Genomic DNA, 21,624 nt, shown 5'->3' with positions numbered 1-21,624 from the left:
TGTATTTTCCAGAAAATGACTAACACAATAAAATCATGGCCATGAATACTACCAATATTTTTGCATTTTCAATAACGAATTTATAGTTTATCAATCCCTCAATATCTTTTCACTGCTTTCTGAAATTAATATGCATTCTACATGAAAATTGTAGCTTCATTTTGTTAAAGACATCAAGTGGTGTCTCAAAGTCTAACCAGGTAGAGACTAACTTTTAAACAAGAATGCCACTATGCAGTGGCAGAAATTGTTCTCGGTAAGAAAAAAAGATACATGTCCTGAGACAAGAATGAAGCCATGAAAATATAAATAATCTTTGTCTCCTGGAAAGCATATTTTCATTTCAGGCTTACCTTTCCTTTTTCTTTTCCAGTAAAACATTTATCCTTTTTGAGGGTTACATTCAAAATTAACTGTCTCCTGATACCTTTGCTGTCATTAAGAAGTGCCTCCTCCCATGAATGATTCAGTGGCCGCGCTCATGTCCATGTCTGCCTGTACTGATTAACCTTCAGGATGGGGGCAAGTGTGCGTAGGACATATGTCACCAGTGCTCACTGGGATCATAAGAAGACTGTATGTTCCTGTTCCTACTGAGTTAGGGGCGGCCATGGGATTATTTTCACCAGTGAGTTTTAGGTAGAAATTGCATAGGTCATTCTGGGACAGTGTATTTAATCATAGTGTGAAACTACAGTTGTCCCTTCACCTGCCATCGTGAACAGTTACATGGGGATGGAATAGCGATCAGAATGTCCCTGACTGGATGTGATACAAAGAGACCCCCTGGCAATCTACATTAGACAAAGAGCAAGAACAAGACAAAACCCCTTATTTTATTATTTTGTTGTTCTTGTTGTGTTTGCCTTGTGTGTTTTAATAAACTGTTTAATTTTTGTTTTATTGTTTAGGCTATTCTTAAAGCTATCAATCATACTAGTCTTTGATCATAATAATCTTGCACTTGGTAAGCATTCAAGATATATTTTGAATTGGATTTTGTTTCTCATATTTTCTCATTGCTTATTTAGTAATTGGGTTATATGATGTACTAAATCCCAGGGCAGTTGTTTTACAGGCTTTAAGAATATTATCAGCATTCAAAGGATTTCTTTTGAGTGCCATTGGTTTTATATTAATTTCTTTTGATGTAGGCACATGAATTCTTAGACCATGTGAGACATCACTCAGGTATAACTCAGACATCTTTTTGTTATTATTTCTTTGTCATCTTACTGAAAACTGCACCTAAAACTTCAGATTTTATAGTAGAATCCTCAACTGTTACATTCTTTTAGAAATTAAAAAAAACAGAAAGAGCATTATTTAAAATCAAAATACTCTTAAATGTTCTTAGCATTTATTAGACGTTAAAATATTTCACAGTAAAATTCACCCTAATTTAATGAAACATAGCAAAGGCTGCACTCCAAAAAAATTTTCAATTATTGCTTGGTTTAAGAGTTAATCATACTAAGGCGAAGAAAAACTCCATCCATTTGCTTAGAAATGCAAGATGCGTATGTGTATTTAAAAGTAATCTTGCTGAATTTAGGTAGGCAAACACTCTAACAAGACTTCCATATATTGTATGTGGGAGGTAAAGTCTCTCTAACTGGAGCACTATGTATGATCACCAAATTCACAATCCCATAGGGATAATAACATTTATTATCATAAAAACTACTACAGCATTTGAAATCTGAGGTTGAACATTTACTACAAGGTTTACGAGGAGACTGTGAATCTCAAGTGAATTCACTGCATGAGAAAAGTGGATTTATTATCAAGGCCATGAAAGGAATTAGTCTTCTGAATGCTTAATATACTCTGTTAAAGCTTCATAATAAACTGTTCACCTCATTGCATGCTATTCCAAAATCTACAATACAAGACATGTCTAACCTCTAAATTACAGTCCTTTCAAGGCCCTGCCAATAAGGTAACTAATTCACATGTATTCATCATGAAAAAATCTGCCAAAAAATAGCATTATACCACTGACTTTTCTAGTTGTTTGATATGAATAGATTTTAGCTCACTTCTAATGTAAAAGACTTGCCTTTTGCTATTCAGTGTGTATCAGAGTGTTCCAAATCTCAAAAACAAATCATAAAATATGAGAGATGAAGTGATGGGTGGGGTTGATCATTTTTCAAAGCATCGTGGAGGATACAAAACACATTCTGGCTGATTCACAAATACTAAAATGGTTACTGTGCAATGTGCTGGCTTTTAAAATGCATAAACTGCCTTAAAACCTTACCACAGAAAAGGTCAATGAACTTGAACTGGCATATTGTAAGATCTTTGACGGGATCTAATTAGCACTAAGTTCATATTCTGAAAACAGTTTGTTAGACTGACAAGACAATAGAAAAGAAACAGATGATACTTGAGAAAGGTCCTCTTTCTCCTAATATATATGTATAATTTCATTGGATAATTAAGACTTCATACATAGAACAGTGAAAGAATAGACCACAACATATTTTCTTCCTTGAAAAGCACTGTTTTAGCAGCAATGGAACAGACTGTTGAGGTCAGAAGGGTCCCAGAGCTAGACAGTGTTTGAGAAGCCAGGGAACAGGTTTTCAGTGTGAAAGAAATTCCCTGTTGCCAAATGATGGAAACATAAGGAAATTATTCAGATGAATATGAAACATGTTAAGCATTATTTGCTTTTCATCATAAAACAGTATAATGGGCTTTTATTTTACTACATGTAGTTTGGGGGGCATGCAGTTACCCAACAAATAACAAATGGGAAAGCAAATTGGAATTAGCAAAGCCCTGGGAATGGCACAAGGTAAAATGTCCATCAAGGTGTGAGCCTGCCATTAAATTAGTGCTGCTACCAAGTAAATAGAAATCAGAAGACAAGAGGAACAGAAATAGTAGAAGAACATTTGTAAACTGGTTTAGGTAAACCTATTTTGGTCCCTGAGTTAGAAGAAGGCATGCATTTTTCTTCAGAAACTATGCTATCTTTCAACAAAAAAGCAGAATGGGTACAAACAGGTGGCAGTACATTCAGAAAGAGTAAAGAAGTGATGATTGTTTTCCAATTTATTTGCCCCCCATCCCTGCCAATACTAGACTTACCTGGGAACTGTTCTTACCTCTATAATATTAGTTACGACAGGCTATTGCAATAATTGTTTCACATACCTTCTTCCCCCTCTGCACTGTGATCTTCCTGTAGAGGAGAAGCTCTGTTTTATCTCTCAGTCCCCAGAACAGGTGCAATAACTCATGTACAGTTGAGCTTCACTCTTGTTTGTTAATCTAAATGGATTAAAAGTACTTAATCATTTGATTCCATGGCTTGGACAGACAGCAGTGAAAATATAAGAAATGTTAGTATCTTGTATTCTACATGTTTTTACACTTTGTACCATTTCTGGTCTAAGGAAGAAAGAACATTAATTAAATGAGGAATGGATTTAAGCAAAGATGTATTTTTAAAAGTAAATCCAAACAAATTATCATGAACAAAGGATGATGTATTTTAACAAAGGCCATTTTTGTGGTCAGCAGCATGTCCTACCAAAAATATGTAGACAGAAAAAGCCTGAGTATGAAATGAGTGAGAAAAAGAAATCTAGAAAAATAAAATGGCCAGATTGGACTAGTACTGTGAGTTGGCCGGAGTAATCAACAAGGCATGTATCTAGTGAAGTCAAGGTGATCAGAAATAAGTTACAGATAATCAGGTAACAAATATTGGCAGTATTTTGTACAACAGGAGATTTATGGCTTGTTTTTTAGGCCACACAGAGAAAAAATTAAGTCTCAAAAAAGAATCAGATGATACTTCAGTTTAGTTTCATGGAAGACTTCAGAGAAATGAAGTTTATAAAGTGTGAATGTCCACAAGCAAGGCTTATGTAAAGAAAATGTATACATTTAGGTCCAGAGTTAGAAATGGGTATAAAAATATTTGAGAAATAAGAATGGAGGCTCTCAGATGAAAGGTGCAGTGTCAGAAACACCCACAAGTGAGCCATGCTGAAAACTATGAGTAGATAAACATAGAACCTGGGGTAAGTAGAAGCTCTACAGGTGGAAACAAAGGGTGACTGTCAGCTGAAATACACCACGTAACACACACAGGAGCGGCAGATGTAGGCACGTGAATATATGTGAACCACCACAGCATCCAGGTGCTTTATTCTGGGGATGTGATTTTTGCCCACATGATTTTATTACTTTTTTGTTTGTTTTGGTTGCCTTTGCTCCCAACCTGATGTTGCTAGAAGTGTATCCTGTCGTGAACAAAATGTGAGAATAGCCGATAGCAGAACACACTGGTTCAGGGAGTAATAAAGGACAGCAAGTAAGAGGAAAGTTGCGTGAGAGAAAATCAAAGTATGGAGAAAGAACATCTAATTTTGCATTCCTGAAACTCGACTGTAGAGAAAGTCAAAGTTTCTATGGCTGGGATTCTCACCTGACCCCGGTCGGCTAGCTCACTGCACACACGTGGGCAATTTGTTATTATTCACTCTACATAAAGAGCTTCGCCCAGTGCGCTGGGCTGCACAGCTGCAGGAGAAAGAGGCTTGAGTGGTGGCAGTGCTGAGGACAGAGACTGAGACGAGGGCGGAGAGGCCTGGAGGCAGAGGCCGGCTTGCTGCGTGCAGACTTGCCCTGAGGCGGATGAGATTTTAGTGCTTCACCTGCCACTGTGAGAATAAAGCTGGGTGTAAACACTTTCACCCCAGGAATGGCCCATTGTCATTTTTTGGTCTCACCAAGTCAAGAGTGAACTTGCCCCAGGGTTGAAACCCATTGGCCAGACATCCACCTATTTTCAGAAGACAGTCTTTAAACAACTCATAAAATCATGGGACTTGGAAGATGGGAGAGTACATCCAATGCCAATAGCTTAGAACCTGGGAAGCATGTGGGCGCATGGTAAATGACTTACAGATGTGTGGTTCACTGGCACCCCATTCCTCTGACTTTGGGATAGGAAGGAAAGAAAACATCTAGCACAAAGGCATGGAGCAGGTAGTGAGGGATAGTTTGAGGTACTGGAGAAGCAGTTGGAGTGATGTATGTATCAATTACAGAGCTAGCCATGTATCAGAGATAACCTGACCAGAGAAAGGCAGAAACCCTAGTCTAAAACATTTTAACACATTTTGTACATTACCTCTTATTAGTTTGGTTACTCACAATAGCCAAGACATGGAAGCAACCTAAAAGTTCACCAGTGGATGAAAGGATAAAGAAAATGTGCTACATACATCTAAAGGAATATTATTCAGCATTGAAAAAAGAAGGAAATCCTGCCATTTGTGGTAACATGGATGAACCTGAAGGGTTTTAAGTGAAGTAAGTCAGACACAGAGGGACACACAGTATAGGACACCACTTATAATGGAATCTAGAATAGTTTATTCAGAGAAACAGAAGGTAGAATGGTGGGTGCCAGGGTCTGGGGGAAATGGGTACTAGTCAAAGGGTAGAAAGTTTCAGTTATGCAAGATGGGTAAGTTCTAGAGGTATACTGTACTGCACAGTGCCTTCAGTTAACCATAGTATATTGTATACTTAATGTGCCTACATGGGAGAGCTTATGCTAAATGCTTTTATACCAAAAAATAAGAAAAATAGAAAATAAGGTGAGAGGAAACTCTCAGAGGTGATATGCTTATGGCATTCATTGTGGTGATGGTTTCATGGGTATACACTTATCTTCAAACTTATCAAGTTGTATACATGAAGTTAACCACTTAAAAAATTAAAATATGATTTAGATTTCATCAGGAGATAGAACTGCTGTGCTCACATAAAATAAGAGCATTAAGGAGTGTCAGCTGGTTGGCTAATTTGGAAGGAAGACAGTCCTGGGATGGCTTACATTGGGGCAAATAGTCTGGAACATCCTTGGTATCATTAATCTTCCAAATATGGCCTCTACAGCAAACTATGAGCAATGGGTTAGACTTGAGAGAAAAAAGTCTGTAATGTTTTTTAGACATGTTTCATCTAAGAAAATTTTACAAATTTCTAACACTTGAAACTGTGCCTTTGGCAATTTGAATGATTTATTGCATAGAAACGTTTATTCCTTGACAGCACTGGGTACACAAGCTTCACAACTTCCACAGTTCCTCCTGGGCAGTGCACCTCATGAACACTTTTACCCAAACATGGGAGAATTTATATGCAGAGAAAGCAGAAATCAGCCAATGGTCCTAGTGTGTATAAGATGCAAATGAAAGGAAATCATAAAACATACCTATATTTCTCCTGAGAAACAATTCTTTGGTTGGAGAAAGAAAATGTCACAGTGGATAAAATTTTGCTCCTGTGTTAATTTTAAATTATTAATACATGACTAGGGAAATTTTTAAGGGAAATTTTCAAAATTTTTTTAGATATGGATTTTGGTATGCTAGGGCTATGAAAAGCATGGGTGAATGCATTTACGTTCTGTGGTTTTGACTCTTATTTTCTTCTGGAAGTCATTCGTTAGTTACTCCAGAAGTTTTTTGATGATAAGTCACATTTCTTAGTTCAATTCCCCCAGGGTCAATGGAGCTGAGGAAAGGAGGACAGCAGGGTAATGTTTTGAAATACCATTCAAAGTATTTTTCTTTTTAAAAATCATCATGCAATTAAGATGAGACAAAGGTGATTCAGTTTATTGTCTTAGATGAGAGGCAGGCACATACTGCCTAGTGAAAAAATAAAAAAAAATGAATGCTCAGCTTTGAACTTCAGACTAAATGCCCCAGGTTGAGTTCTTTGGAAGCAGATGTTGAGCTGGAGTTTAGCCTGTGAGAAATTTATTACAGATTCACACCTGCGCAAAAGAATGAGCGGGAAAGAGCAGGCAGAGGGAGATGCGGAATTGTCGTGAGGTCAGGGATAGCCTTGGAAAGGTCACGCTTCAGGGAGCTGTGGGGGTAAAGCCCCCAGGGGTTTGTGTGCCGGCCACGGATGCCATGCTGGGTAGGCAGGTCCCTGAAGCTGAGGCTGTTGCTGACAGCTCGGGCTACAACTCTTTCCTTGATGAAGATTTCCGGCAGCACATCTCTGAGTCTTTTATAAAAACCTCAACTTGTATAAAAGCCCAATGGCAAAGGTTTCAGCCATGTTTTCAAATCAAACAAAGGGGTTTCTTGAATTTTCATATATGGACACCCAAAACATAGAGTATTAATCTCAGAGGAAGCCAAGCACTAGGGGAGCTGCAAGCTTTAAAATGAAAGATTCACCACACCCTGGCAAAGTCCTTCTAAGACTGGCGAGGGTAGCTGAGGTGGAGGAGGCAGAAGACGTAATCATGATCTTCTCTTGCCAAAAACATCAAGAGTTTTTAGGAAGTTTTGGAAGCAAAACTTTCATGCTGGTTCCCTGCTTCCTGATCTAGCCTGGAGATTCTGGCAGTTTCTGGGAGAATCCTGCTACTCATGGCCTGGGAGTCATAAAGGTGCAAAGGCCAGAGAGGCCCGAGGCAGGGGCCCCAGCGCTTCCTCAGGGAAGTGTGCACACCTCTGTGGTAAAAGCAGCTGAGATTTCTTTATTCCTATGAGTGAAGAATTGGTTACTTTGTGAGGAACAGTGGACATGAATAGTCCTGAGAGTCTGAGGATGATCACTCAACACAAGCAGAGGCAAGATCCACTGGGGTTCAATGCAGGTATCAGCATGATCGATAAGGGATGGAAGAGCTACCACTGCTCAGCAAATACACCACCAGGCAGGCCTCTAGATGACCAGAGGAACGAGTTATAGAACACAGACTAGAGCTAGTTACAAAACAAAAGCCTCAGGAGAATAGAGAGCAAGGTCAAGAGACAAAGGGTAGTGACACACACCAGACAAGGACCCAAGGACATCCTCACAATATTATGAGGCACAGTCCTCACATTCCCACTGCCTCCCAACTCTTGGATGCAATCTTAAAGACAGAATTGGAGAAGAGAGATAGATACTATCAGTCTTGAGAATAAATTCAGAAAGACTTAAAATGGGTTTAAGTGGAAGAGACAGGTTAAACTGAATGGGTTTAAACTGGAAGAGATCAGGTACATCAAAAGCAGATACATTTTAATTTAATTAAAAATAAAATACACCAAAATGATATTATTCAAGTATTTTCAGTAGGGTGAGGAACAGAGTGGGACTGTACAAAATGGTAGCTGCTAGCTCCATGTGGCCAGTTAAATTAATTAAAATTGAGTCAAGGTCACCTAAGTGGAGTTAGAAAAATTAAAGTTGACTAAAACAAAAAAATTCAGTTATTTTTTTTCTAGTCACATTTCTGGAGCTTAATAGTCACAGATAGCTAGTGGCTACCATATTGGACAATATAGCTATAGACAGAACTATGTTAATCACAGAGTGTTCTGTTGGGCTGTGCTGTTTGAGAGCAATATGAATTTATTATTGAAAAAGTATTTTTACATTTTAGACAGCTGAATTCTAATCTACCTTCTGATCATGCCACTTGAAGAACCAATTTTTCAACCCTGTTTGAATCTAGGAAGAATTCAAAAATTCTAGTGAGGTCAGTTGTGTTCCTCTCCATGAAAACACCATGCTCAGGCCCACAGCTCTCTTGCTTTCATCAACTTACATTGTATTTTCAAATATCATCTATCTGAAAAAGCCATGGATGAGTCTGTTTCTCCAAGAACCCTTCTGTTACAAAATATGTGATCATTAAGTGGTATCCATTATTTATTTCTCCAATACCACAGGCAATGTAACAATGATAAAGTTTGTCTCAGAACCCTTTCCTGCAAGGCTCCTTTCACCTAACATATATTTAAGGTTCTTCTGCATTGTAGCAGATACCAGTGCTTCATTCCTTTTTTTTTGGCTGAATAATATTCTATTGTATGGGAATATGCATTTTGTTCATCCATTTATCTGTTGATGTATATTTTGGCTCTTTCCACTTTTTGGCTATTGAGGACAGTGTTATGAACATATGTGTACAAATATTTATTCGAATGCCGGTTTTCAATTCTTCGGGGTACATACCTAGTAGTGGATTGCTGGGTCATATGGTAATTCTATATTTAATTTATGAAGGAACCATCAAATCACAGCTGTTGCAGCCATTTACACTCCTACCATCAATGTAAAAGGATTCCACTTTTTCTGTTCCTTGCCAACACTTCTTTTAGTTTTAGTTTCTGTTTTTTTAATACAAGTCATTCAAATGGGTATGGAATGGTTTTGATTTCCATTTTTCTAATCCCTAATAATGCTGAGTATCCTTTCATGTGGTTGTTGGCCATAACTAAATCTTTTTTTGGAGAAATGTGTATTCAAGTTTAAACCACTCATTTAACATATGAGAAAATAGTCATCAAATAGTTTAAGGAAAATCCCTGTGATTATACACTGGTAGAAATCATTATCAAATATTGATCTTTACTGACCATTAAACATATATATTAAGCTTTGCAATTGTTATTTCCTCTTCATAATAACCATGAAGTTGATATGAAAGTATTTCTCAATTCGTATTTTATTCTATACTACAGTCAGTAATAGCTACCAAGTAAGAAATTGTTCAAAAATTACTTAATGATTCAGAACTCATTTTTGGTAATATTATGTGCAATTTTTAAATTGCTACCAAATTTGTGCAATGTTTTTATGTTTTTAAGATTTCAGGGACTTTTTTTTCCCACAATTCCTAATCTCAACTTTTCATTAATTTTACAAACTCCCTTAACTCTTTGTAATCTTCTTGCAGAGGTATACTATGAGTTTGAAGCTATCTTTGTGGATGTTACTAAGTCCTCTCAAAGTGGCAATATGTTTAATAAGTTATATATATATATATATATATATATATATATATATATATATACACACATATATACTTACATAGTATATTTTATAAAGTTCAGTAATTTTAAACATTAAGTTAAATGAATCTTTATATATGTATACACCAGCTATACTATTACTGAAACCAAGATATAGAACATACTAGTACCTTAAAGCATCCCTTTTTTGTCCACTCCCAGACTAAATGCATCTTTCAGAGATGAACACTGTTGCTGATTCCTTCAAAAAGCATGTCTATCTCTAGTATAGGATATTATATTTTATATGGTATTTGGACTCTTCATTCAACATAGTATCTGAGAGATTCATTCACGTTGTTTATGTTCTTCTTTTACTGCTTTGCAGATTTCTATTTTATGTATATAACACAACATTTATCTATTCTCTTTTTGGTAAATATTCAGGTTTTTCCAGCTATTAGCTATTATGAATAAAACCATTTTGAACGTTTTTGTTCCTGCTCTTTGAGTGGACATATGCATTAATTTCTCTTGGACTCTTAGGACTAAAACTGTTGTGCCATTTGATAGTTGTTGTAAAGCAAGTTCTAAGATGGCCCCCATTAATCTCAGTTCCTGGGGAGCATCCTCTGAGAATTCCTTTCCCTTGGGCATGGGCTGGACTTACTGAGTTGCTCCCAAGAAACAGAATATGGTAGAAATGATGTGATGTCTCTTCTAATATTAGAATATATAAAAAAATTGTCTTCTGCCTGTGGATTTCTCTCTATCTCTGATTGCTATGTTACTAGCTGAGAACACTTCTGTTTTTCCCAGGATTCTGTCTCTGAGGCAATAAAGAAGGAAGCCAGCAGACAACAGTACAGGGCAACCAGCAAAGCTCTTTTAATGAGTGAAAAGAGAATGCTCCTGCTACTCAGGAGGGGCTCTGAGGGAGGATGCCATCAGGGCTGTGCCGTCTGGGGTTTATATTACCTCTTGAGAGGAGGAAGTCCCACCCTCCCAGGACCGAACAGAGAGCTGAACTAGTGACATCACAACTCATTATTGGTTGGTTGAGAGTATAATGCTTCATTTGCATAGAGCACAACCAATCAGCTAACATAGAGCAAAAACGATCAGAGCTGAGGTCTATCTAAGTAAGTCTACTTTTGAATGTCTGAGTTGGACTGGAACTTTTTGAAACTTACAAGGGCTTTGAAACATATATAGGGCCTGGGGGTTGCTGTTGAGTTCTTGGGGCAACACGAAGAGCAAAGGAGGCTGGAGTTATCATGGAGGGTGCTCAAAAGAAGACACTTTATTCTGCATAAAGCTGTACTTTTTATACTGTTATACTGCTAATTCATGGCCACCTAAGTATTGAAAACACCCATGTGTGTGGCCTTCATGGCCAGGAATCTGGCCTTCAAGGCCCTTATCTAGTTCCTTACTCATGGGTACAACATGCTGTGTTTTTCAAGGTTTCTCAAGGCTAGACATATCCAGGGTGAAGCAGTGGACAGCTGTCCTTATAGAACAGTAAGGAAAGTGGTGGTAGGGGGGAAAGGGGGGCCTTCCTTACAACTACAAGGGCTCTGAAGCTTCTTGAAACTTACAAGGGCCTTGAAACTCATAGGAGCCCTGAACTCTATCTGCCTGCATCCCTCCATTACATGCCTCACTTATTTCTGGGAAAAGCCAGTTGGGTTACCCTATACACAAGCCCAACTGAGAGAACTCAAAGCAGATTTTCTGAAGACTTTCATTAGTGGTATGAATGATCCTGGAAGCCACTCTTCTGAAACCTACCATCAGTACTGTGAGTAGGCTTCATAGATGATCTTTCTGTCCAACTTTGACATGACTACAGGAGGAGCTAACCTTTCAACTGTAGCTTGTGTCAGACTCAGAGCAAGAAACAATCACACTGTTATTGGTTTCCTGACCTGTGGAAACTGAGGTAATAAATGTTTACAGTTTTTGACTTTAACACATATAATTTTAAAATATATGTTTAGCTTTAATAATTACTCAAGGTAAATTTTTAATGTGTTTGTGTCATTTTACACTTATAGCAGCAATAGATGACAGTTTCAGTTGTTCCACATTTTTGAAAACAGTTGTGATTGTCAGTCTTTTAAAGGTTAGTTATTGCAGTTTGATCATCATTTTTCTGAAGACTAATGATATTGAATACCTTTATTCTTATTGGTTACTCGTGTGTCCTCCTTTGTGAACGACTTGCAGAAATCTGTTTTATATTGGGTTCTTTTTTTCTTATTGGAAAAAACATATGTTTGTCTGATATATACATTTTCTAAAATTTTCTTATAGTTGGTGGCTTGACTATTCCTCTTCTTAATTGTTTATTTGTTGGAAAAAATATTAATTTTAATATCTGTCATAAATCAGGTGACTAGATTTTTTTGTTCTATTTCTTAACTATCATTTCATGAGTGTTTTGTCTATAATTATACCATTACCACACTGTCTTAATTACTATAACATGCATTAATTCTTAACTAAAAAGGGCATATTCAAATTGGATTTTTATTTAAGATTGATTTAACTTGTCCTTTTCATTTCAGTATAAACTTTAGAATATTCTTACAAATATTCACACACACACACACACACACACAGCCTGTTAGGATTATGATTTGTATTGCATTGAAACTTTGAATCAGTTTGGAATTTACATTGTAATAATATCCAGTCTTCCAATTCTCTAACTTGTACATCTCTCCATTATTCAAAAGTTTGAAATTCTCTCAACAATTTTTTTTGAGTTTTCAGAGTAGTTATTTTACATATATTATAGATTTCTTCCTATATATATTTGATTCTGTTGTTAAACTTAATGATATTGCTTTTTAATTTCAATTTTACATTTTTTAGTATACAGCAATGTAATGGAATTTTTAATGTTGACCTTGTATCCAATGACTTCGTAAATTCATTTATTACCTCTAATAGATTTTTCTGTAGATTCTTAGGTTTTCTGTGTATACAGCTATGTCATCCATGAATACAAACAATTTTACTTCTTTCTTTTGATTATTTCTTGTATTTATTTTTAAACTTTCCTTGTTGCTCTGCCTAGGAGTTTGGTACAATATTTGATAAGTTCTAAGAGTGGAATTGCTTGCCTTCTTCCCATCAAGAGGAAGAAAGCACTCATTATTTCACTAGTAAGTATATTTTGTCAACAAACCAAAAATAGTATTTCATTGCCTTCTGCCTTCTTAAGTGCTGTGCAAAGATCTGCTATCAGCCCATTCGTCATTTGCTCTGTAAGTATTCTACCCTTAAAAATGTTGTCTTTTCTTTGCACTTTCACTAAGATATATTAAGGTGTGATTTTTTTTTAAAAATTGTGGTTTAGATTCATTGTGCTATCCAGCCTTTAAGATACTTGTTTTTTGTCAAGAAACTACTCTGTTTCTGGAAAATTCTCAGCAATACTTTCTCCAAATATTTATTTCCTCTGTCAAATTCTCTTCAGTATCTTTTTTCTTAAAATTTTTGAGAATTTTTTTCATTCTATTTTCCATTTTTTCAATTTTGTCAATTTTCTTTTATACTAGAGATAACTGGATAGTTATCTATTCAGTGACCATAGCAGACATTAGTTCTTTCATCAAGTACTGGTATTTTTTGAGAATTCTATTTTTACATAGTCCTATCATATATGAACTAAGTAAAAGTCAAAATTATTTATTACTGACTTAATTAAGGATCAACTTATCAAGTAAACAATAACAATGATGCCTTTCAATGCAATCAAATTGATATAATACAATGAATAAAGCAAATATTTACTAATCTTTTTCAGAAACAGCAACATATTTCCTACTTAATCTAGTTCCCAGGTTTAAATAATATGCATAGGTTTGGGTTTCCCAAGTTTATAATTCTACTATTAGATATTTCTGTGAGCTTCAAACTCCTATATATAAGACCTGAAATGTTTTAAAGTTAAACTTTCCCAAAATATAATTTCTGAATACTCCCCACCAAAGGCCTAGTCCCTCTGAATTGATCCTCATTTTATTACTGGCACAATCACCCACCTAGGAACTCAGATCAAACTTTTAGGACTTATTTTTAACCCCTACATCATCCAGTCCTCTAAAGCCAAGTTTGCTATACACATAAAATAGATTTCCACTTTATCATTCTTTCCCTGCTCACTGTGACTCCTCTATTCCAAATCATGTTAATCACAATTCTGAACTTCTGCCATAGCCCCTTTATTTTCCTCTTTTTCACTCTTCTCTTATTTTAGTACTTCATCGAGAGAGTAGCCACGGTGATCCCTGAGAAAGGCTAATTAGATCAGAACTGCTTGCTTGCAGTGACTTCTCACTTCAGTTTGAAGAAAATTCAACTCCTTTTCAAAGTCCTCAAACCCTATTGGTCTACTCAACTCCACAGCCCAACTTACATCTCTTTCTCCCTCATGGATGTCTTTTAAAAGCACTTGATTTCTTGTTATACCTTGAAAAATACCAAGATTTTTCCTGCTGAAGCACATTTTAATTTTTAGTGTTTTTTTTGCTTCAGTGTTCTTTTTTGCCACAGATATTTGAATGTCTATCTCTTTATTATCAATTTTTAAGGAAGTGCTCAAAGATATGTCTTGAGGGGAGAGGAGATCGCTTGAATGGATTTTGACCACCAAATTACCAAATTATAATTTAAGCATCATAAATAATGGAAATAATGAGTTGTAAAACTCATGTGTCCACACTGAAAGAAAGAAAGGAAAGCTCTTATATATATGGGAATACCAACCAATAAATGCAGAGAAGATCACAGATATAGAAAATTTATCATTTTTCAACTATCAATGAAATAATTAGTTGCATAAAGAATGAGAGATGGATGCTAAAGGTGTTAGTAAAAGTTTGATAAGTAGCAGTATACTTATATAATTTCATCATATTTTCCCACAGATCTCCTGTCAATTACAAATGATAAAATAATAATTTTACAGTGAAGAAACCTGGCAAACATCATGTTAAGCTATCAAAGTTAATTTCATCAATAATGGGCCAAATTTATATCATTTATAATACAATGCACTAAGGCCACAGTACAGTTTTTGTTCGATGTACGATCTGCCAGTGCGCATCGCCTGAATCACACGAGGAAGCATCACACAAACTCAGCCTGAGAAACTTGCTACAAAAAAAGTAAAAAAAGCAAAAAAGAAAATCTGGCCTGCATTCTTAAGTTCATGTAATATGAAGAAGTTTAAGAAACTGTTCCTGATTAAAGGAGATGAAACACACGTGCTAGAAAAGTGGCATGATGTCTATAGTTACTTTGAAATGGTCCAGATATATGTATATTGGACTAATTGTGAATTTCAAAAATATTTACTTTGGACTCCACTCCTCAAATTCTGCCTTGGTTGATTTGAACCACATAACCCACCTCCATGTGGAATCTCACCTTTTTGTGGATAGATTTCTGATAATTTAGTGGACCTCGTGCATGTTCTAAGAGACATTTTTCCACTATAAAATGATTGATAGGCCAGAGAGGTAAATCAAAAAATACCTATGTATAAGGCCGAACATATGGCAACCACCTGAAAAATAGGTCAAGAAAGTCATCATGAGTGTGACTACTGCTACAAGAACTAAAACTATCAGTATTACCTTGCAGGCTATAAAAATAATGGAAGTTGGGAAAAATCTACAGGAAATATTTTGATGATTTCTCATACAACTTTATAATCTTCTGTTTATAACTTCAAAGAAACCGTTTTTGTGCTTTGCAATGTATTTAATATTTTATCAATTGTAAATGAAATTCACCTTTGCTATTGAAATTGCTAAGAAGCTAGACTATGGATCTTTGTAAGTGATATTCACTGAATATTATGCAGTGCTAAAGGTTTCATTTTAAAATGTAACATAAACAGTTATAGTTAAAATTTGTACTCACTGGGAGTGAGTTTTGTTGTTGAAGTGCTATAGAAAATACATAAGAAAGCTAAGAAAAATAAATGCCTATTCAATATCATGTGACTTGTTTGTTAAAACACATCTATCTCTATGTATCTATCTTTGAATCTATCTATATCTATAGTACAGTATTTACTTAACAACAATTTAAATTTATCACCAAGTATGTGATAGGCTATGAGTTAGATGCTGGGAGTCAGGGAGATGCCCCTATGTGACGTGGCATATACGGGGCTTTCTGAACTGAAGAAGAAATTGCAGTCTAGATCCTGGAGGAGATGAGATGCTTTGTCCTCATCCTTAAAAGCCATCTCCATTTCCCATTGTAAAATTCAAAATTTAAAGGAAATAAGGAAAATTGGAAAATTCCTGTAGAGCATGATTCCTTTGTTTTCATAAAAAATGTTGATGCATTAGGAACGAGGAAATGAGACCACATTTCTGTTTACACCATGCTATTTTTCAAACCTTTCACATTTGGCAAGATAGAGCATGTGGTTCTCTAAGCTCTTTCCTCCTTTAATTTTTAAGCCCAGGCATTCTTTTTTCATGGAAATTCAATCCTTATGTTCTTCATGCCTTTCCACTTAACTCATCAACAAGTAGCTCTATATGAGATGTTTGACATTCAGCATGAATTTTACTCTTTTTGTCTTAAACATAGGAAGCTGTATTTTGCCAAAGGTAAATACAAATATTTAACTTCAGGATGATTTCGGCAAATAGTGTAAATGCTTGTGTGCCTATGCGTGTGGACGCTACTTTTGGCAAAACAGATTTTTCTCTGATCTAAAATTTTATTAACGTGATAACAAGTGAATTGAAGAACCAGGAAAGAAAAGATACAAATGACATTCAGCATGAACAAAAACAATAATCATTGAATAAAAAGTCAAGAGAATAATGGGTTTACAACACACACAAATAATGGAAACATTCCACAATTCTATTTCCTCTAGTGCTTTGTAAATGGAAGTTTCAGAAAAGTAACATCTAATACTCACTAGAAACCATCTGCGTTATTTTTTTGTGTGTATATATATATCATTTCTTAATTTTCACATAATCTTGAGAATTAAGAATCATTATTTGCATTATAAAAATGAGAAATTGAAGGCACCGAAAGTCTGTATGTCTTCTGCAGTTGTACCCCTATAATTGACTGACTGAGATAGGATTCATAGTCAGTTCTCCTGGATTGCACAGTCTAGGAATTTTAGGCTACCTTATATTTTCTCATTCTACTTGGCACTGAAACAACTATTATATTCTAATTTATTTGAAAGGAATAAATTAATTTGATGTGTCTCAGTCTGCATTACATCCTAGTTCACTTTTATTAGAAACATATAAAGATCACCTACTGCTAAAATTTTATGTTTCTTTACATGATTTTACATAGTTTGTGATAGCATCAAAATGGGATTGGTTTAAAAACCATAAAGAAAAATGTTTGAATCCAGCAGCAGATGTCAGTTTTGAAGTCAAACTTAAGCACTAAAGGCTGTATTTGCTTTACCTTTCTATACATCTATTTGTTTAACCTATATATGTACCTTAAACCCAGTCTTCTTTTAGTTGCAAACTCTGTCACATACTCAGCACACATGCATACAGATCACCATCATAATCACCAGCAAGATAATATGGTCATTTCAACCTTAAAATCACTTTTTGTTTTTTAATATAATAATAAAGCTAGCATTATATTTTTGGAAAAATAATTCCATGATCTTGTGAAAAATTGCAAAGAATAATTTCTCTACATATTTTTTATGGAAACTTCTAGATAAAGAATGTTAATGAAGTGAACTCCCTTAGCTCTTTACCAGTAATGTGCATCAGTATGTATTAACTTATATGCATGTTAATAAATTTAATAAGGGATTTCTTTCACTTCAAGATGTTAATCTTTGGCAAAGAAGAAAAATGATTAAATGTGAGCCAGGACTTCAAGTAATAATTCTTAAATCAATCCCAGTTTGATGGTTTCACAAACTACTTAAAATTGTGTAAAGAAACATAAAATTTACCAATAGGTGGTATTTTCTAATGTTTCTACTAAAAGTGAACTAAAATGGAAAGTGGATTAAGCCAAATCAAACTAATTTATTTCTTTCAAATAAGTTAGAAGAATAATTGTTGTTTCAATGCCAAGTAGAATGGAAAGCATAAGGCAGTCTAAAATTCCTAGACTTTGCCATTCAGGAGAACTTGAGTATGAATCGTGTGTCAGTCACTTAATTATAGGTGTACACCTCTCTTCCCCTCTGGTATTACCATTATGTGTATATTACATGTTTCGTAGTTGACTCATAGTCCTTAGATATTCTATGACATTGGGGTTTTTTTTTCAATCTTTGTTCTCTTTGCTTTTCAGTTTTTGAGGATTCTATGGATATCTCATCTGGGTCTAAGATTCTTTCCTCACATTTGGCAAGATATAGCATGTGGTTCTCTATGCTCTTTCCTCCTTTAATTTTTAAGCCCAGGCATTCTTTTTTCATGGAAATTCAATCCTTATGTTCTTCATGCCTTTCGACTTAACTCATCAACAAGTAGCTCTATATGAGATGTTTGACATTCAGCATGAATTTTACTCTTTTTGTCTTAAACATAGGAAGCTGTATTTTGCCAAAGGTAAATACAAATATTTAACTTCAGGATGATTTCGGCTGTTTAGCCTGCTAATAAGTGCATCAGAGGCATTCTTCATTTCTGTTACAGTGTTTTTTCTCTAGTATTTTTTATGGTTCTGTTTGGATTTCCATCTTTCTGCTTGTATTGACCATCAGTTGTTTCATATTGCCTACTTATCCATTAGAGCTCAGCATATTAATGATAGTTTAAATTTCTGGTATAATTCCCAAATCCCTGTCATGTCCAGTTTGATGCTTACTCTGTCTCTTCAAATTGTGTTTTTTGTCTTTTGGTATGCCCCATTTTTATTTACTTATTTATTTTGGGCTAGCTGAACATGACATATTGAGTAAAACAAATTGCTATAAATGGGCTGTAATTTCGTGGTGAAGTGTAGGGAAAGGGATAGCATTTTACATTCCTATGATTAGTCCTGTGATGAGTCTTCTAGTGAGCTCATGCCTCTGGACTTTGAACTTCACAAAAGTTTCTTGCCTTTTGCTCTTTCCTTTGATGGGACAGGATGGCTAAAGTTGGCTGGAGTTGGGTATCCCCCTTCTCAAGGTCAGTTAGGCCCTGGTTAACTAGCTTTCCCTGAGGGCAAATCTTGTTAAGTAGAACACAGTGCTCTGATACAGTTTACAGTGGCTCCTTTTCCCCTTCCCATGCTGGAAGCCTGAGGGGATTTCTCTCAGATATTTACTATGGGAACCTGTTCCAGCTCCTGGAGGTAAATCTCATAATATTGTGGGGTCCCTCATGTGACTGGGTCCCATGGAGTTTTTACCTGTGAGTTGTCTACACTCAGGCTCTAGCAACTTACCAGTTAGAGTTTAGGGTTTCTTGCTCCGGTGCCTGTGGAAGTTTATCTTGGGGCTCTACTCCAGTAAGCCGTGAACCCTTGTACTTGCCAGCCTCTCTCTCCAGTCGTGAAGGCCATTATTCTCCCTGGGTCGTTCCCTCTCTTATGGATCCAGGATAATTGTCGATTTTCAGTCCATTTAGCTTCTTAATTTGTTATAATGGTGAGCGCTTCCAAGCTCCTTACATGTAGAAGCAGTAACTGGAAGCCTATTTGTTACTTCTAAGTATCTTTAATAAGACTGTGGTCTTCCAAAAACCAATGACCCTATTTTATTCAATTCTGTATCCTTCAGTCATTCAAGTCTCATGGGAGGCCACTACTGTATAAAGATTTTGTAAATGTATGAATAAAAGAATTATATTTAATTAAAAAATTAAAGTTGTTAAATCATAATTATGCCCTTTTCTTTCTACTTGTCACATTATGAGGTCAGTTTTAACAGGACTTGTCTGGAAAGAAGGTGAACATTTCCTCATTGAATGGAATGCAAGATTAGATGGGCAAGAAGCACTCTGGAATGTCAGAGTAAGCACTTCCAAAAATCAAATCCTCCAGAAAATCAAAAAGAACACTGGCAAAATTAAAAAATTATGGTTGACTTACTGAATACAATCTATGCCAGGGGAGACTGGAATGGCATCTTTAAAATTCTGAAAAAAATCTCAACATCGAATCTTATATCCAGTGAAAATATCCTTCAGATTGATGGAATAAAAGACTTTTCCAGATAAATGAATATTGAGTGAATTTGTTGCCAACAGATAATTGAAACATTTTCATAATAAAAATATAACTCATTGTATAAAACTAGAATCTGTAAGCCTATATTTACATGAATAAATAAATGAATGCAAAAATAAACATGGGAGAAAAGAACCCTCTTTTTTACAGTATGTTAAGGCATAATGAAATAGAAAATCATCACTTGATTTGTTGGTGAAAGATTGATGAGAGAGAGGATAATTACATAGTCTTGTGGTCTTCATGTGCTACTTATTATTACAATGAGAAAGACAGTATCTATACAGTGGAGAAAATTTTCAAATACCACATTAACTACATTATCAAAGTTATTACCAATATGGTAAAAAATAGATACTGCGCCTCCTGCTATTATACACTGAGAAAGTACATCAAAAATGCACTCAAAGTCTCTTCCTGAGAAAATATCAGGCAAGCTTAACATGTAAGACAGTCCAGAAAAAAAACTGACCTGTAATCTTAATGAATATCAAGGTGATGAAAAATGAAGGATGAGGAAATGATTCAGATTAAAGAGAACTAATGAGACATTACAGATAAATAAAACTCATGATCCTAGATTGTATCCTACCCAGGGAAAAAAAATAAATATACCTCTACAGAGTATGAAACATCAGACTCACTTTTGGATTAGTTAAGAGTATTTTTTCCATGTTAAAGTTCCTAATTTTAATAAATTAATTGTGACCTTGATAGAGTGTCCTGTTCTTATAAAATACTTACCTATTAAAGGGTGAAGGGGTACAATTTTTCAATTGTTTACATGCACACACAAACATACACCAGGTTTACAATATTCATTTTTCAACTGTCACAATCTACTGGGAAATAATATCCTACCACTTCATGTCCATGTAAAACCCAACAGCAGTATACACTGACATCCCTGTCCTATTCTTTGTGCTGATGTTTTTATACATTTTACTTCTACACATCTTATAAACTGTATGATTCAACATTACTTTGACTTTAAACAGTCATTTATTTTTAAATGATATTAAAAAATCAAGAGAATATATTTTATATCCACCATCACATTTAATATTGTGATGAGCCTTTATTTGTGAAGATCTGAGTTTCTATCATTCAGGATGTTTTCTTAGTCTGAAGACTTTTCCTTAATGTGTTTGTCTTTGCAGGTCAGCTGGTGATAAAATCCTTTGGCTTTTGTTTTTCTGAAGAGGCCTTCATTTCACCTATAGTATGAAGTATTGGTTTTTTTTTTTTGCTGGATATAAAAATTTTAGGTAGTGGTTATTATCTTTCAGTACTTTAAAAAAGTCTTTGGCTTCCATTTATTCCAATAAAAGGTTAACCATCATTCTTATTGGTGGTGTCCTTTTTAATATTCCTCCAACCTGACAGTTTTTCAGTTTTACTCTTTACTACTGTTTTTCAGCAACTTGATTAAGATATGCATTGGTGTGTTTTTCCTGTGTTTATCCTACTTAGGCTTTACTGAGCTTGGATCTCTGAGTTCATAGTTTTCTTCATATTTGGAAATATATTCCCTATTATTTCTTCAAAGAATTGTTCTGCACTGTCCCTCATCTACCATATTACCCTTGGATTCCAATGACATGTATTTGTCTACAATATTTTTTCC

General features: G+C 35.2%; 1 long non-coding RNA gene across 1 annotated transcript; it reads left to right on the top strand.

Annotated features, from left to right (window-relative positions):
- Nucleotides 1-10,870: 10,870 nt before the first annotated feature.
- Nucleotides 10,871-14,931, top strand: LOC140849418 (uncharacterized). The gene is made up of 3 exons (XR_012131171.1): nt 10,871-10,930; nt 12,877-12,964; nt 14,732-14,931. It is a non-coding gene; the product is annotated as an uncharacterized lncRNA (long non-coding RNA).
- The last annotated feature ends 6,693 nt before the right edge of the window (nt 14,932-21,624 follow it).

The sequence above is a fragment of the Manis javanica genome, chromosome 5 (genome assembly GCF_040802235.1).
Source record: "Manis javanica isolate MJ-LG chromosome 5, MJ_LKY, whole genome shotgun sequence".
NCBI classification, from domain to species: Eukaryota; Metazoa; Chordata; class Mammalia; order Pholidota; family Manidae; genus Manis; species Manis javanica.
The sequence above is the reverse complement of the archived record's forward strand: the minus strand, read 5'-3'. Positions and strand labels throughout refer to the sequence as shown.